The sequence below is a fragment of the Dermacentor variabilis genome, chromosome 1 (genome assembly GCF_050947875.1).
Source record: "Dermacentor variabilis isolate Ectoservices chromosome 1, ASM5094787v1, whole genome shotgun sequence".
Lineage (NCBI taxonomy): Eukaryota > Metazoa > Arthropoda > Arachnida > Ixodida > Ixodidae > Dermacentor > Dermacentor variabilis.
This window is the reverse complement of record NC_134568.1, coordinates 73,997,725-74,016,565: the sequence shown is the minus strand read 5'-3', so window position 1 is coordinate 74,016,565 and position 18,841 is coordinate 73,997,725. Positions and strand designations below refer to the sequence as shown.

Genomic DNA, 18,841 nt, shown 5'->3' with positions numbered 1-18,841 from the left:
TTGTTGTATTTGAGAGAGAAAGTTAAATTCTAGTGTCTATTGGAAGCGGAATGTCGATTTAGGGCTTGAATTTTGTTTAAAATATTTCGAAAAATTTGAAAGTTCGGAAAAGATATAAGCACGACGTTTACAAATGAATAGCGTTGCATCAAGAACAGATATCGCTGTTCTGTAAACGGCATCTATTCTAACAGTCAAAGCGAATAAATTTGGTATGTCAATTTGTAGCTTACGTCAATTGATCATGTTGTCTACAAGGGTTCTGCAAAAGCCCTATTTCCACAATACTAATTTTTTGAGATTCATGTGTAACAATCAATTTTGTTCGCTTTAGATGCACTATTAGGTGCAATTCACAGAATTGTGATGCCAATTCTCATTGCTGAGTTACAGAGTTATAAACTAGATAGTTTCGTTTTCTGAAAATTTGCGATTTTGGCCAATTTTTGATAAAGTCTTGACTACCCAAATGAAAAATCCGAAACGAGGAGTCATAGAATTTCAGTTTTTCCGTTAAATGCAACAAACGTCGTCAAAATTGGTGCCATGGTTGCCGAGAAAAACGAATTCCCCTTCGACATGTATTTAGGTAGGAGCACCCGAGCTAAAGCTTCCTCTTAAGGAGGAGGCCGATCTGCAGGGTGAGCCCCTCCCCCCCCCCCCCCCCCCGAACGAAATTTCTGGCTACGCCACTGCTCCACGCGGAATAAATACGGCCATGCCTTCACCTCAGACGGGCGCGTTAAACCGGCGAACGATACAATAACGCTCTCAGTTGGAACTCGGTTGACCTAGCTATTGCATCTGTAGACAAAAACAACACCCGCCGGAGAGAGCATCTTCAAGAAAGCCTCAGGAGTGATATTGGTGGGTACCCCATGAACAAGTCCCTTCACGCATGCGAGGTGAGGTGGCACGAAAGCACGGGCCGCGATGCTAGCGAATCTCGTGCAGTTAAATCATAGAGGCACTGAAGATTAGGCGACCTAAATAGAATGCCAGTCTTGCCAAAACGCCTCACCTCCGAGATGTCAGTGAAATGTTCCGTTATAGCACGCAGCTCCTCCTGGATACTTTCCGATTCAGTCAACCGAATGGATCCACCATCTGTGGGAACAAGCGCCACTGGCAAGGTATTCACTCCATTCCGAAGGAAACACTCGAAAGGCACCGACTCAGTGGGACGACTACCAGGCCAGGGAGAGCCCTGGCCGGGACCGGAGACCGGCTTTCACAGTCCCTGGAAAGGAAGGGAAAGGAAAAAAAGAAAACACTATAGCAGGAACAAAACACTACAATCAGTTAAAAAGTGGCCAATCCCCTCTGGGACTCGAGGCAAGTGGAAGCAAGTTTAAGGGGCTTTAGTGGAAGCTTGTTTGCTTGCTTGGCAGGACTTCCGTACCAACTTAAAATGCAGTCGACGCTTCTCCTTCAATAAAATTCTTCTTCTTTATTGCAAAAAAAAGAAGAGTGGAAATTGAAGCTCATTCTAGATACATGGCACTCTGCAGTGCCTTTGTACTTTGTTTGTGTTTGTTGGAAGTTTAGCGCGTCGTTATCGTCGTGACATAGCATTCTCGACAGGAAAGTATAGCGAGCGCAGTGTTAGACGCAAGAAAGACATGGCGGTTATCGTTGTGGGACAAGACCAGCCCCAAAGAATGCAACATTTTTGAAGAGTCTAGACAGGTGTAGGTGTCTGCGTATTTGTTTGTAGTCTCCGCCCGAAGACAGCTTTTTCTTTTGGAAAACCGAAGCCTCTTTTTAAAACGAAAAGGCTTAGGTGGCTTAGGTTTTGAAACCGAAACCAGTACGCTCCGCAAAGAACCAATTGGCATCGTCGCTTTGCCACATGCACGTGCACGGATGCACGCGCTTCGACTGAGCCCGGGCGGCCCGGGCACTCGCATTCCGTGCCGTGATAGCCCTAGTGTTCGAGCACTATTTCAAAGCTGTGTGCACCGCCGAGGAGCAGTCATTTCTTGGTAAGCTGCTCTATTATTTCACACGACTCTCATACTTACAGTGGTGCAGCACTTAACGTTGTGCGTTTTCTCCCACCTCCATGAAATTCATCTAGGGAGTTATTCTGCTTACCGCGAAACTTGATTTTTCGGAACCAGTGACAGTTCTGATGCTTTGTTCCTTCCGTGATTTATCGCCGGTGCCATTCTTAAGTATGATCCAGGGTATGGCTTGTGCCTTAAATTTACATATCGAGATGGTGTCTTTCAGTGAGTAATTTTTTGCGATCGCACATAAATGTAATCTCCTGACGAATGTGTAGTTTCGTGGTGTCTCTGACGCCGCGGTCTTGTGTGCGTGTGCTGTCCACGCACGCGCACTTTGTTAAGGCGTAAACTGTCTGCGAAACGTTTTAGTCGCTGTTGGACGTCGCTTCAGTTCTCGGAAGGGTTTTAGTAGACATTCCAATCCGCCTAGCTGGCACTAAATCGTCACGGCGTTGGGCAAAAAATATCCCTATATATTACTTGGGCAGATTGGCACTGGAACGCGTTCCTAAAGATGGCGTACGCCCTTTTGAGCACGATCTCAAAAGCTTCTTTCTCGTATTTGCCCGACCTTTGTGCGCATATGCGAGAGAAAAATATGGAGCCTCGGTGTATTTTCCTTCTTGATGCTCGATTGTGCGCGATCGAGCACGATCGGTGTTCCCTATCTCGGTCTCGATTGGGTCCTTTGCGCAAGCTCGAGCCATTGCTATCCAGGAATTCGAACGCGCTCGATCGAAAGTGCCTCTTATATCACTGGTGTGTAATTTGCACAGACGCAACACTTATCGAATGTATATATCTGTTGCGTCTCTAGATGCCGTGGTTGGCTGCCGACGATTTAATAAACTCAAGGAACAAGGCACATATTAACAGACAGGCGTTCAGGCGTCGGGGCGAGCGCTGGCGGAGGCGTTCGATCCGTGAGGCGAGTTCGTGCCAAAAGCGCCAGTGCCTTCGCGCGCGCACTTTCTTTCTTTACTTTTTTTCTTCTTTTATTCCGTTAGTTCGCCTTACAGCATCAAAAGGAAGTGCGCACCTCATCGTTGTCGTCTTCTGGCGACTTATCATTAAGTTAATCAACATGTAGATGCGTATCTTCTGGGGAAAGAAAAAAAATCCGAGGGCACCTAAGCACTTATGACAGAAATGTGCATGTGAAGGCATTCATGTCCAATTGAATGCCACTGAGTGGTCCTTTGAGTTATGAACTCCTTGCGGGCAAGCGAGCACATTGAGTCACTTGTCCAACGCCTCTTAGCTTGCACAAGGCCGGTGCACTTCGATCCGTGACATAATTCTACGTTGTGCGACTGCCATAGAATGTATAATAGGGGTGCTTGGCTTGGTCAGTTTTAATTTGGCCTTATAAACCGAGGTCATGCCGAGGTACAGTTAGAACGCAGGCCTGTGGGAAGAATGAACGCGCAGATAACAAAGGCTTCCGAGAACGAGGTGACGTGGTGTCGCGGCAATGCCCTCTTCCCTGACGCAACAACTGGCGCGCTACTGCAGCAGGGGGTGTTCCCCTGCCCGCTATGCACCGCGGAGGTGCGCTCGTGATGTGAGCTCTTAGCCAATGGGAATTTAGGTGTTTTAACGCGATATCGCGTTAAAGGCCCCGTGTCGCAAAAAATGCTGTGTTGGCGTCAGACGTCGTTTCACGAAAAATTATTCCAAACCACAACCACGCAGGCCCTCTGTGTGGTACAGAGGCATAACTGAATTAATTGAATCCCTCAAAGTAAAATGCGTCAGAAAAATGATAAAGTACAACCTAAACACAACCTACTGACATGATAGTGTCGGATTGTAATTTTAATATACCAGAAAACATAATTCTGTTATGCGTAAACTCAAGCACAAACCCCTTTTCCAGCACTTCTACCATTCATAAAGTGATGCGGCCTGCTTGGTTCCTTGCAGCAACACCATCCAGATGGCACTTGCTTTCACTCATCTGCAAGAAAGCTCTGGGAAATGTGACAAGCTGTCAGGGATCTTTGAATGTTATTGTTCTTAAAGTTGAAGCTTAAGCGCCCTCCAAATGTTTTCGCTTGTCCAGATGACAGATGCCAGCTTTTTCGCTCAATGGGCCATTTGATGCTTTTGAAAAAAAAGGAAATAAATGCATATAGGCATGCATTATATAGTAGGGCAACTCTAACTGGAACTTCAATTGCTTCTATGAAAATATCTCACCTCACTTGATGCTTTTGAATCAAAAAGAAAAAAAAGCGCACATATGAATACATTATATATAGTATGGCAAATCTAATTGGAACTTCTATGGCTTCTATGAAATTATCTTACCTAAGCCCCATTGGATTTGTTTGGGATCATAGGAAGTGCCTGGTTCAGATGTATTTGTTGGTGAACTTTATAATTTCCCTGCGTGAAAGTTTCCAACTCTCTGCAGTTGGCCTTTGGTGCACTTTCTTCAGATATACCCCAATTTGTAGCAGAAGTTCATGAGTGCCGTCTCATATAATTTGCCATCAGGTCCTTCCTGTGTGATTATTTCGTATTTCTCCTCTCTGTGGCTCACGTATGTGTGTAATATGGCTTTGTTAAATAGATGTATTTATTGTAAATTTGCTTCGGTCATTACTGTGCCCTAAGTACCTATAGTTTAGAGAAAAATTACCATATTTACTTGATTATAATGAGCCTTCAATCATGATGTGCACCTTAAGTTTTCAGACTGAAATTTAATGGGCTGTGCTTTTGATTGTAATGTGCACACAGGTTTTCATATACTAAATAAAGCACAAACTGCAATACCCTTATATTGTTCCCTCACAATAGATTTAATGGTAAGAGAGAAATAGTGATTTGTCGGCACTCAAAAAAAAAAAGAATTATTTCATCTTTGCCACAGGCACCTTTCGTCAATGCTGTTTGAGGTGGGGTTAACGCTGTTTGAGGTGTGATTTGACATTTGGACACCACACGTTCCAGTTTTTGTTCATGCTAGATTTCAATGCACACAACATGTTAGCTCATTTTTCTGAAAAAAGTGTGCTTTAGTATGGAGTATATAAGGTACTTTGGGCAGATCGAATGCTTGTGAACTTTTTATGCTGTATGTTAAATTGCTGGTAGAGGCTACCGGGTACATGTTTTTTTATGATGTACAGAATTTTTACTAATCAATTGTGGCGGATAACTTAATTCTATTCCTGGAGCTGGACTACTTACAGAAATTACTTTCTCTGAAAAATTACTTGCACGAGAAATCAAAATATATAATCAGTAAAGAATCACTAATTAGGTTTTTATCTAATTACTTCAAGACACGTATTTAAATTTATGAATTGTAGCTAGTGAGTTTGCAAAGCAAGTTTGATTGCAAGTTTGCAATCCACTTGGAACGAATTTTTGGGATGACACCAGTGTTGAGATATAAGTTCAGAAAAATGTGCAATGAAAGACATAAGCGTCCCATTTATTTAGTGCTTCAATGCATAAATGGCATTTTCTTTAAGGTGAGTGGGACAACGGTGCATATTTACTGCAAGTGTGATGGCACATGTATCCAAACCAGTGCCATATCCTCAGAATTATTTCCTAGCGGTTATGCCTTGCAAACTCGCTACGATTCGTGAATTGCAATGCGCCGTAATGTACCCCGGCAAAAGATGCCGAGAGCGAGTGGGGCTACACTAATCCAGGTACAACCAAATTAGGAAGGCCCACTAAGCTTCAACAAGACACTCCCTCACCAGAGCAGGAATTGGCCTCCCTGGTGTGCAATATTCGGCCACTACCTTCTAAATGATTCTTACAATTAACCAATGGCCCTCAGTCCCCAGCAGCTGCGGAGCACCTGACCAAGGTGGCGGTCAGACCTGTAATGCAGCAGATATGCTAAGAATCTCTGGGTCCAGACAAGCTGCCAATGGAAACTGACCCTGTCAACCTTTAATTGCCGAACTCTGTCGAGTGAGGCTAGCTTAGCAGGACTCTTTAAGGAACTATCAGACATTGTTTGGGATATCATCGACCTTAGCGAGATTAGAACTGGTGAGGCTTATACATTGCTGAATGACGGACATATCCTCTCTTATAGATGTCTCCCAGATAAGAAGCAATACTGGGTAGGATTCCTAATCCACAAGGACATAGTGGGCAACATTGGCGAATTCTACAGCATTAATGAGAGGGTAGCTGTAGTTGTAATCGAACTTAATAAGAGGTATAGATTAAAGGTAGTGCAAGCATACGCTCCAACATCAAGTCATGATGATGTTGAAGTAAAAAATGTTGAATTAGCGATGAGAAAGGTACAAATTCAGTATAGTGTAGTAATGGGCAACTTCAATGCAAAAGTGGGGAAAAAGCAGGCTGGTGAACAAGAAATTGGCAACTACAGCGTCGATTCTAGGAATGCTAGAGGAGAGATGCTGGTAGAGTTCGCAGAAAGGAATAAGCTTCGAATGATGAACACCTTTTTCAGGAAGTGTAGCAACAGAAAGTGGACCTGGAAAAGCCTTAATAGGTAAACAAGAAATGAAATTGATTTCATACTTTCTGCTGATCCCAGCTTAATGCAGGATGTAGACGTTATAGGTAGGGTAAAGTGCAGTGATCTTAGGTTAGTGAGGGCTAGGATTCACCTCAATTTGAAAAGAGAAAGAGTAAAATTTGTCAAGAAGAAACAGGCCAATCTAGAGGCAGTAAGGGCAGACAAATTCAGGCTGATACTTGCAAACAAATATGCAGCCTTAGAACAGAGAGATGAAGAAGACATAGAGATAATGAATGAAACCGTAACTAGGCTTGCTTCAGAGACAGCAATTGAACTGGGAGACAAGGCACCAAGGCAACCAGTAGGCAAGCTCTCCCAAGTAACAAGGGACCTAATAAAGAAACGACAAAGAATGAAAGTGTCCAACTCAAGAGATAAAATAGAATTTGTGGAACTGTCAAAACTGATCAACAAGGCAAAAATAAGTGATATTTGAAACTATATTGTGAGAAAGACTGAAGAAGCTGTAAAAAATAGAGGCAGCCTGAAATCAGTGAAAAAGAAACTTGACATAGGACAAACCAAGATGATGTAATAGTTCTGCGCAAACCCCGCAAGGTGGAGAGAAAATTAGGAAAAGGAAAATGAGACATCCACCCAAACGTAGCTAAGTGCTACAAAGGAAACCCATACGGGTTCCTCGAAAGAAAATCTTCGCAGTTGTAGAAAAAGCTTCTACAACTGCATTTTTCTGCAACTGCGAAGCTTTTCTTTTGAGGAACCCATATGGGTTTCCTTTGTAGCACTTTGCTACGTTTGGGTGGATGTCTCATTTTGCTTTTCTTAATGACAAACCAAGATGTATGCACTGAAAGATAAGCAGGTTAGTATCAGAAATCTTGAAGATATAATAAAAGAAGTGGAAGAATTCTATACTGACCTGTACCGTACCCAGGGGAGTCAGGATACCTCCATTAGAAACAGTAATGAACAGGATACAGAAACTCCTCCTATATCTAGCAATGAGGTCAGAAAGGCCTTGCAAGACATGAAACAAGGAAGAGCAGCAGGAGAAGATGGAATAACAGTCGATTTAATCAAAGATGGAGGAGACATAATGCTTGGAAAACTGGCGGCTCTTTATATGAAGTGTCTATCAACTGCAAGGGTCCCAGAAAACCGGCATCCTGTATACTTTCGCTTGCGAACATTATATTAATCCACAAAAAGGGAGACGTCAAAGAACTGAAAAATTATAGGCCCATTAGCTTACTTGCAGTATTATATAAAAGATTTATCAAAATAATATCCAATAGAATAAGGGCAACACTGGACTTTATTCAACCAAAGGAACAGGCAGGTTTCAGAAAGGGATATTCTACAATGGATCACCTCCATGTCATCAGTCAGGTAATAGAGAAATCCGTAGAGTACAATCAGCCTCTATATATGGCTTTCATAGATTTCAAAAAGGCATTTGATTCAGTATAGATACCAGCAGTCATAGAGGCATTACATAATCAAGGAGTACAGACTGCTTACATAAATATCCTGGAAAATATCTAAAAGATTCCACAGCTACCTTAATTATACGCAAGAAAAACAGGAAGATACCTATAAAGAAAGGGGTCAGACAGGAAGACACAATCTCTCCAACGCTAGTCACTGCGTGCTTGGAAAAAGTATTCAAGCTGTTAAACTGGGAAGGCTTAGGAGTAAGGATCGAAGGCGAATATCTCTGCAACCTTCGGTTTGCTGATGACATTGTTCTATTCAGGAACAATGCAGATGAGTTAAAACAAATGATTGAGGACCTTAAGAGAGAGAGTGTAGGAGTGGGCTTGAAGATTAATATGTTGAAGACAAAGATAATGATGCATAGACGGGCAAGGGAACAAGCGTTCAGATTGCCAGTCAGCCTCTAGAGTCTGTAGAGGAGTATGTTAACCTAGGTCAATTAATCAAGGGAAGCCTGATCATGAGAAGAAAATTCATAGAAGAATAAAAATGGGTTGGATTGCATATTTGCAGGCATCGTGAGCTCCTGACTGGGAGCTTACCATTATCGCTGAAAAGGAAGGTATACAATCAGTGCATTTTACCAGTGCTGACATAGGAGGCAGAGACTTGGAGACTGACAAAGAAGCTTGAGAACAAGTTGATTGGACCGCGCAAAAAGTGATGGAACCAAGATTGCTAGGCATAACGTCAAGAGACAGAAAGAGAGCGGTTTGGATGAGAGAACAAACGGGTATAGACGATATTCTAATTGACGCCAAGAGAAAAAAATGGAGCTCGGCAGGTCATGTAATGCACCGGTTAGATAACCGTTGGACCATTAGGGGACTGTCTTAGGCACTGTGTTGGAGCACCTCAACAATGCCGTGAGAGCCGACAAAGGCACACCTCTCTCCAGGATCCAAAGCATTCTTTCCCAACTTCCGTCAGTCCGGGGCCGGTTAGGTGCAACTACTGAAACCATACGGTTGGTCAAAAGTACGCCAGGCCACAGAGCCAAATATCAGGCCACTCGTATAGAACTACTAAGAGAAATGGCAAATACGAGCGACCCCACACCGAAGCAGGCAGTGTACCAACCAGGTAGTGACGGCATCGGAAATGGACTTCGTGGCACAATCCAAGCCGTCAATCCAAGCCATGCTTTTATATTATTCGGTGAAGGCAATAAAGAGTATGCCTACTTTTTTATTGATAACATTGACATGTCCCTGCTTCAGCCAGAAAAGCGCCTGAATGACCTGTTTAGTGTCGGGGGCAAGGTTCACTTTGATGCCCAGCCAAATCCAAAGCCGACCAGCTACACCAAGTAGTGGGCCACCAATGTCAACAAAGAGCAAAGTGCCAAACTTGTCCAGGTCAACGACAGCGGAGACAGGGCTTTTCTATCCGACAACGATATCGCTGAGCTTTTGCTTGACTCAAAGGAGTTCTCTGCACGGAGGAAGCTGTCTGGCATCAAAGGCGCATTCTTCCCGAACTCCAAGATTACGGGTCTGGTGTCTGCTGTTGAACCCAACGTCATGCTGCTAGTGCCAGACACAGCAGCATACTCCAACGGAAGGAAGATCAGGTCATGCAGTAAGCTGTTCAATGAGAGCGTTGTCCTAGAAGATTTAGATGTCTTCGTAGACGCCATCGAAGTAGAACGGGACATGTGGGTAGCTACGTTCACGTGGACTGGTGAGCGGCCAGATCACCCCCCTGTCGAACAGAGCGAAAGCGCATTTCTCAGTGCCCTCGCTCTCGCCATGAGCGAAATACCCACAGGCACTCATGACCTGGAAGCGGGAGATCTCGGCATCTTCAACACGTCTCCCAAGTTCTGCTCTGCTGCAGACGTTCAACATTTGGTCATGGTTTACCCGCACAACAAGGGGATACTCAAGGCTGTGAACGACAACAGCGCATTGTATGAGGTGCAGGGGCTGGAGGGATGCAGGAACATGGAGTTCACATTCTACAAGAACATTGTGCCCCACGTAGGTCATTTCAAGCATATCCTCCAAGAAAATGACATTATTCGAATTGACTACATGGTCGATACTGTTGGCGGGAGGGACGAGGTGTGTTGCCGCCTCATGCGGCAGGGCAAAAAACCTTCAAACATGCACCAAATGAGCCCCTCAGAGTTTGGCCTGCTGCTGAAGGCCAAGGCAGTGCAGCAAGCCATCCCTGCAGCACCTGACAAGCTCAGCGCACTAGCGCAAGTTGTGGAAAGGTTCAATGCGTTGTTCAAACTGTGCTTCTGTCGCTGTTTTAGATTAAGTGAATCTAGTCTACCTGCACATACCACAACTGAATACTAAGCACAGCAGATGCACATTTCCAACATAGCAGGGGAACGCTATGAAGGCTAGAGTGACTTGTCTCACCACTGTATTTGCAAAATTAACTAAAGAATACTGCGTCACATATGAAAGAAGATGTACAGTATCTGTTAATTCAATGTAACATTAGGCATTATACTTTTATGTTGCAAAATATGTCACTATGTGACATGGGAAGCATTGTAGATTTGAACCTCTTTAGAACCGCAGCATTGCCTGCCAAGTGTGGACGCAGCCTAGCAAGCATTAACATTTCATTTCTGTCGTTAGCATCTGACATGAAAGTGCCTCGAGTTGTCTCCGCCGGCTGTACCTTTGTCCTTCACGTACACCATGCATACGCAGGTTACATGGCTGGATGAACAGCAGTCATCGGAGAGCTTTAGCTGTGTTTTATGTGGCCTGTGGGGCAGATCCTCTGGCGTGGGTGCTGTATTACAGGCCTAACATTTTGTTGTCTTTTCTAACATCTTTGACTGAAATCTGAGTCTGTGAATATGTGCGGTGTGTGTTGAATCTGAAGGTGAGCTGTGAATCTGAGAGACAGAACCTATTTGAGTGAGACAATAATGAAGAGAGAAATATCTCCATCCAATTTTTAAAATCAGAGTCCTAATGGTGCGATGACGATTCAGCTTCTTTCTCAGAAGCCGAATCGGCCGCGGCAACGCGAGGCCTAGCTGCTTCGACGTTCCCTATTAAGGTTCTTGCCGTTAGGTGCCGTGTTTTTCATTGAAAGAATTCGTGGCTGTCAGCAATGGCACTGACTCCGCCTCTGCAATCCTCGCGACTGGCTTCGAAGCAAATTGAAAGCATGACGCCTTGCATAATGCCGGTTCCTAAAAGACAGCTTCGCCTCAGCACAGAAGTATTGCGCAGTGAAGCATACGTAAAGTATTGCAGTGATGCTTAAGAGTGGGAAGGGACGATTTTCACGGGGCACAGTATGTATTCCCTAATCATACACGCGTGCACCCGCCGTCTCCTGTCACAGTACGAGAACCAATATACCTAATAAATGTACTGGAAGGTTGTCGGAGCTTTTTTGGACGTGCCTGTGGCGATTTGAGCCCTTGGAGGCAGTAAAAGGCATGCATTCATTTTTTCCAGACATTTTCGCGGCCCCTAGGGCGTCTAAAAATCTGACGTTGACTGTACAACTGTCCAAGAGGGTGCTTCACATAGTCTGTGGGGCGAACACTCGGCCGAACGAGGACAAGAACAGAAATGACCGTCGCATTGAGGAATGATCGGGATATGAACTGTGCCGCTTCTTTTTTGAAGGAGCTTGAGCTCTAAAAGGAAAGCGTTGGCTGACGCCGAGGTGCAGGTGACCTTCATCCAAACCAAATTAACTCTGTAAAGCAGTGAAACGCAACACTGAGGCGTTGTGTGCGGGCTGAGGGTATGTCAGGACAGTTAATTGAGGTTGACTTACGAGTTGATGGAAATAACTCATTTTCGAAAATATTTGCTTCTGTATGCATTTCTTTTTATTCGTATTTGAAAATGTTTGACTCAGTTTGCAATGCGCTTTACCATATGTTTTTTTTTTTCGAAGATATTTTATTCGTTATGCATTTTACTAACGTACCCCTCCCTTGAGTTTTCTGTTTTGAATAAAATAAATGTTACTCCTTACTATTCAAACTGGATTAGGTCGTTTCTTTATTTTTTAACATGATTACTAGAGAGTGACTGCATCGAGTGACATGACGTCAACCTGTGTTGACAGAAAACAAAAAAAACAAAGTTCTGTATGTCACTCGGAAAATTTTGCAAAGGCACTCAGGGAAAACCTGAAAAACTCAGGGAATTTGAAAATGCCAACTTTGTAGACACCCTGTTATTGCAGCACAAAACATGAATGTGAACGGAAGAAATGAAGCGACAGGACTATGTGCTGGTTATCGACTGATGCTTTATAGGAACAAGCATTTTATAGAAATGCCAAGCTTCTTCTCGCACATGCTCACTATAATGACACGCTATTACACCACTATCTAACAAACATACCTGCATCAATATAAAATGCTTGTTCCAATAAAGAAACGTCAGTTGATACTCAGTGCACAGTCCTGTTGCTCCGTGTCTCCCCTTCATCCTTGTATTTTGCGCTTTAATAACTATGAATCAATATCTATCATTCCATTCACTATTCTGCGGCACTTATCTTGTCCCCAAGCAATAATCCTCATCCATCTTGCATGCATTTCCTCTCTTTTAACACTGCTCATTATCCTTTCAGCAATGCTACCACTTGTTAATAGGCACTTGACATTCCTGACCTCAAAGTAAAGGGCACACAACATTAAAAAAAGCCAAGCAACGTAGACGGCATTTATTGGTTTGGGACAAGATAAGCCCCAAAGAGTGCAGTCACTGTTCCACATTTTTTTCAGAATCAGAATCTTTGTTAAATTCGTTGTAAAATTTCAAGGTTATAATATAAGTAGTAACATACAGACAGTGTAGGATTGATTATGAATAATACGAACGGCTCAATTTTGGATATCCTCATGATACCTCTTGTTTTTAATGCACATTGCCTCTAATACTTCTCTAAATTAGCTCGGAAAACATTATGTGGCATATTCGTCCACGATATAACGTCTGATGCTTAATTGTGGAACTGTTTGAAAGTGGTTTAAGCTCATTTGTGCCATCAGCTTTCCAAAAAATTGGCACTAGCTTGATCTATACCATTGCACAGGCAGAGATGACAAAAAGCACCCATGAAGAATGTTTCAAATACCGCGAGTTGACAAGGGAAGCCATGATGTTAAATGTTCATCTGTGTTTAAGCAGAGAAAAGCAGCTTTTACGACAAGAACATGAATTGACAGTTGTTTCGTTATGTCTCGCATAGTGGACGATAGAACAGTGGACTTTGTTAACGGAGGTTAACTGGGTTTATTAAGCATGGAGTGTACAGGAATGGATGTGGTTACATGGAGGTACAGAGAGTAGTGTGTTTTGAGCCGCCAACCAGCAGGAGAGGAGCGGGAGTGCCAGACGCAACTTAATATGTCGTCTGCTCAGAGTTCATACAGGAGGAGGGCTACCGCGACAATGGGAATGGAGGTTTCAGAATGGGCACGTGGCCAGTGTGCAACATTGCATGTGCAGGATGGTGGCGCCATCTCTCGAGCCTTGTAACAGGAGTTACTTTCTCCGTGTACGTGGAGATGCTGCCATCAGCATCTAACTGTGGTAATTAAACTAAAAAATGGGTTTTTCACGTTGGTAACACAGCAGTCAGTAAGAACCGAACTTGTGAAGCAATTAAACAGCTCACTTGCCTATTAGTCTAAGGGGGATATGGTGTCCACAGCAAAGAAAAGTACCTCCTTGCCTGTCCTCATGCATTCGCTAATCTATCTTTATGTTGTATTTCAGTAACTGGCCCATCACTACCCTCGGGTCCTGCCACTGGCAATGTAAGTGGTAGGACAAGTGACTTTTGACCTCTGGGCACAATATTTTATTTTACAACAAACAGATGCTTTGTAAAACAGACAGGGGATGAGGCAGTAAGAACACCAAAATGGAATAACAGCATACACTGGAATTTTTATATGTTAAAGAATGAGATGCTAGAAAGACGCATTTACAGCGTGCAAAATATGGATGAGAAATTTGAAAACTAGCGTACATGGCTCCTGCACTAGCATGTGCGAACAAGGACATGGACATGAAAAAACATGAATTTACTTTGTCGCAGTGCATACTCATGCAAAAAAAAAATTATTTAATATAATGAGGAACAAAAATAAGTGTTCAGTCTTCTTTGTTCGTGTTTGTGTTGCTATTCTTACGCTTGCATAAGAAATGAGAAAAAAAAATTATTTAAAATAAGGAGGAACAAGAATAAGTGTTCAATCTTGTTTCTTCGTGTTTGTGTTGCTGTTCTTACGTTGGCATAAGAGTCATGGAACTTCACCAACTAGCCTAGTTTCAAGTATCGCTGAAAGTTAACATGGTACGAGACAGTAATGTATGTATAAAAAGGTTTGTTTTGGCACTAAAAAGAATCTAATGGTTAAGAGTGATTATTACCGATTGATTTTACTGCAAGGCTTTTATGATGGCACTCTTAGGTCTTTCACAATTGGTTATTATTAATGAAAACGAAAGTAGAATTTCATTTTCTTGCTATCAGCACAAAGTGAAATGGAAATGGGAACACCCTGATCACAATGCATGTTATACATCACTGCTCAGAGCTGTAGCCGATTTGTAAGCATGTATGTGCACGTTGGAACACGAGAAAAGTCATTGTTACTAATAGACTCTTTTGAACCTTGTTTAAAAATATTGCTCCTATTTTTATCAAATCTCGTTCTTGCCAAGTCTTATGTTCGGTTACTGCAACCACACAGCAAGATTTGCATGTTCAAGTTGTGTTAGGAAGCTATGGTCTAGGCCACGCATGGAAGACACATGTTGCTTTTTTCATCTGCTTCCCGTAAGCAGAGGCTGAGAGCCATGTATGACTACTTGCCACTGTGCTCGTACTTTGCTATGGTGTAATAGACGCTAACTGACGAGACAATATTGACATGAGCAATATTGATAAGAGCAATGTTGCATGTCCTATGATATTGGTTGTCACTGTTGTAACAGTGACAGCCATATGTGGATGGTACTATGACTGTTTTTGGGAGGAGAGGAAGGGTTCTTAAAGCATCACAAAACTGTAGTTGCAAAACCGTGGTACGTAGTTACAAATGTCACATCCTGCTATGCCAGTAGTTTGGCAGAACAGTGAACCTCAGTAGCACAGCATGCCAGCATAGCAGAGGTGAGGTGGACTGGTGGGACCACGAAAAGGGGCGTTACAGACAAAAGGCAAACATACACATCTGGCTTCAAAGGAAATTTGCAGATCCAATCCAGTGTTTGAACCTAAGTGTTCCAAACCTTGTTTGAGTTGGAGAAGTAGCAGCGGCAGTGAATGACACACATACAGCCTCAATATATATAGAGACTTTTAGCGTGTCCACTATTCCTGCAAATGGGGGTGGTTTGGGTGGATTGCCGATAGGCCAGGGCATAAGCGTGAGGGGCCTGAGCGGTGCAGCCATGTGGTGGCATAGAGCTTAACGAGACAAACATAGAGCTAAAATTCCAGTAACCTACTATATTCTGCTTCACTGCTGGTGAAAATTTTTGACACCGGCGTAATCACGAACACGATTACTGTTACGAGCTGTTAGCATTTTGTGTCAAAGCATGTGTTGAGAAGGGTCGTATGCACGGAGGAATATAACAGATATGCATGTAAATACATTTAAGGCTTCTGCGCCCCTTGCGTCACAGTGGCACATGTCCATTCTGGGGGATTGGCGAAGAATGGGCAACATACCCCATGGCACATATCCAGTTACCCAAGTTGTGTACTTGGCAAGGAAGCACCTGTAGTGTGGAAGAAATAGAGAAAGAAAACTGTAATTTAAAACTGATTGCTTTTCTTCACGGTTAATCTTGTTTCACAGTTCCTGTTCCATGTACGTCAAAATGCAAACACATGTTTTGCAGGCTACCATGAATGGGAAATCCACTGCAGCTGGGCCCCCCCTGGAGCCTAGTCTATGTCTTCTCGGGCAGAAAGGACACACTGGTGCAAGTCTTTGACTCTTCCGCCATGGTGGAAGCCAGAGAGGGGCAGACTATCTGGGAGGTGACGGTCGTTGTGGACTGCTTCTACAGGGACGGCAGGACGGCCGTGAGCAAACTCAACCAAGTTCTCCACAAGGGGGACATTGTCAACATCGACTACAGCCTAACGTTGATATATCGAACAACACAGTGACTGCGAAATAGTTTGTACGTAGCCCGAATTATATTTATAAAATCATGTAAAAACGCATAAGGAACTTGCACAAATCAATCAATGAAGTAATCGTGACTCAGTAATACTTGCTTGAAACTTGACACAAAGTATTTGTTTCTTTGGCTGAAGTACTGCAGCACTGTAGCTTGCTTCTTACTGGTAGCGACGTGCTTAACCATGGCATCCACAACGTAGTCTGAACGATCCACAAGCAATAGGCCGGTGCCTTCTATTGTGCCGCAGTAGTGACGTAAAAGGGCCAAGGCAGCTACAGCCTCAGTTGAAGTGGGGAGCAGGCCAATATCAGCGCTTGCATGATCAACCTCAGCAACGTCTTCGTTTGGCTGCTACTTCTGCTGAGATCTCCACGTCCCGAGTGAAACGCCCCCCTCTACACCGCGCCACATCCTCGAACACCAGAGAGAGGACCGGAGGCAATATGATCACCCGCACCCAAATTTAAACAGTCAACAGGCGAGGAGTTGGCGCTGACTTCAAACACACACGCACTTAAACCTACATACACTTAACTGTATTCACCACACACAATACACTGATGAACGCCCGTGGTGCGGTGACAGCCCAAATTTACTGCACATCACTTGGATGTGCCCAAACAGAGCGACAGATATAAATTCCACACAACTGAAAACACAAGATTTTAACACGCAGTGGGACGCGTGGCTTACGGACAAGGATCAGGATAGCCAACTGGCTCTTCTAGACCAAGTCTAGCGAGCCGCTAAAGCAAGTGGAGCCCTGGACTAGGGGCCCCACGGAGCTACTCTACTAACTCTAGAGGACACGCTACCGATAGGGCCCATGCACTGAAATCGCCGTAGCCTCCTCGATAAACTTTCTGCCTGTCAAGACGCCAAGACAACAATTGAGAGGAGCTGTGGGCAGAGCTGCGAACTGCCGCCGCTCATTTCACCGAGTGCCACCGATGTAAAGTGCCTCCGCAACTCTTGTCTGTGTGGTGGCCGCAATTTCGGCTGTTTTTAATTGCTGCGATGGTAGAACACCAATCCACTATTTGACAAGAGCCTCGTTTATAACGCTGCAGAGTACTATAGTAGTGTTTCGAATGCAGTCTCTGCAGGGTCGGGCGCGTTTGCAGCAACTGTAGCGTGAAAGTGGGTTGTGCTTTGCACGTACATAGCAGAGACAAAAACATGAAAGTTTATTTACTGCTGTTGTAGCGTTTGCAGTGAATAATTCATTGGTTACCGTAGGAAAGTGCAGAAAATATGGAAGTCGGCAAGTGTTCTTACAGACGTGATATTTTGCCAAAAAATGCTTGCCAGGATGCTCTATATAAAGCTGGAATTTCTTAGTGTGAGCCGGCCTTCTGTGCACTGTGATAGCATACTATTTTTACGACTTTCAGACGAGTTTTCTCCAGTTCTTTTGCATCAGACGAGTGCTGTGGCCTATGTAAATATTCATACCCAGAAAGCTTTGGACCTTCTACCATGTCCGTGTGGCTTGGTGACCAGGAAATATAGAAACAATTATTTAATGACCAAGAAAATACCGCATGCCTTGAATGAGCAAGATGCGAGTAAATATCTTATTGCAAACACTTCATTGATACAGTTCAGACCTACAAAGTACTGAGGGCTCGTTTTCAATTTAACATATTTATCATTCTTGTTGGTGGCTGCACTAGCATAGTTCACAAACAGTGGTTTGATAAATTTGAAACACACAAACTCAACTACGGTAAGTCCTTGTGGTGCTGGCTGTGAGTGGTCCTGCACTGCAGAAGGCCTTATTTAATTACTGCTGGTACTGCCACATTCAGCAGAGTCTTCAAGGGCTTGTCCAGTGTTGGATGTTCCTGCAAGGCAATATCCACAAACATTCTCAACATCTCGAGAACATATAAATCAGACTGGTACAAAAGCCCACCTCTGTACTGATGTTTAAATGATATTGCGCGACATAAAAACGACACGGACGTGAAAAAAGACGACACACCAAGCGCAAACTTGGTGTGGAAAGTTTGCGCTTGGTGTGTCGTCTTCTTTCACGTCCGTGTCGTTTTTATGTCGCGCAATATCATTTAAGCAATGGATTACCAACTTGCCCGGAATGCTGCTCTCATTATGTACTGATGTCTTTGAATTGACAGGCTTTATCGTCGGAGAGCAACAGTCCTTTAACTCCACTTGTTCTCCGACCACGCGGGCTGCGTACGCGCCGACGTACACAGTTGCTGACACCTGTAGGCTTTGATATATGGGCACTGCATTTTGCTTCATGTGGTATGGCTCTTTTACAGCAATCTCTGTTCACTCCAAAGACTGCATGGGTAGTGAGGCTATTGGAGCTGGCAGTGCATCGACATGACCAAGCTCCTGCTTGTGCAAATCATTGGCGTTCTCCGAAGGAGTCGCAATTCCAGTCTTGTGGAGCTTTTTCAGCTCTGAAATGGCTGAACGCCCATCCAACTGGTCATCGCAACCAAGTAACCTTCTCAATGTCACAATCGCTCAATAGGGTCACTGCTGAACTTTTGTGTTAGCACAAAGCAGAAATCCTCTGAGCCAAGGAAGTAGTGTATGCACGCTACAGTGTAATATGTGGTGAGCAACAATGCTTCACAAATTTAATTTTTTAGGAACTGACAGGGTGAAGTAGAATTTTTCTTGAGCTCCTCGATGTACAA

At 43.7% G+C, this 18,841-nt stretch overlaps 1 long non-coding RNA gene across 1 annotated transcript; it reads left to right on the top strand.

Moving 5' to 3' along the window:
- The first annotated feature begins 1,844 nt into the window (after positions 1-1,844).
- LOC142579543 (uncharacterized) lies at positions 1,845-16,206 on the top strand. The gene is made up of 3 exons (XR_012827399.1): positions 1,845-1,985; positions 13,731-13,771; positions 15,873-16,206. It is a non-coding gene; the product is annotated as an uncharacterized LOC142579543 (long non-coding RNA).
- Positions 16,207-18,841: the final 2,635 nt, after the last annotated feature.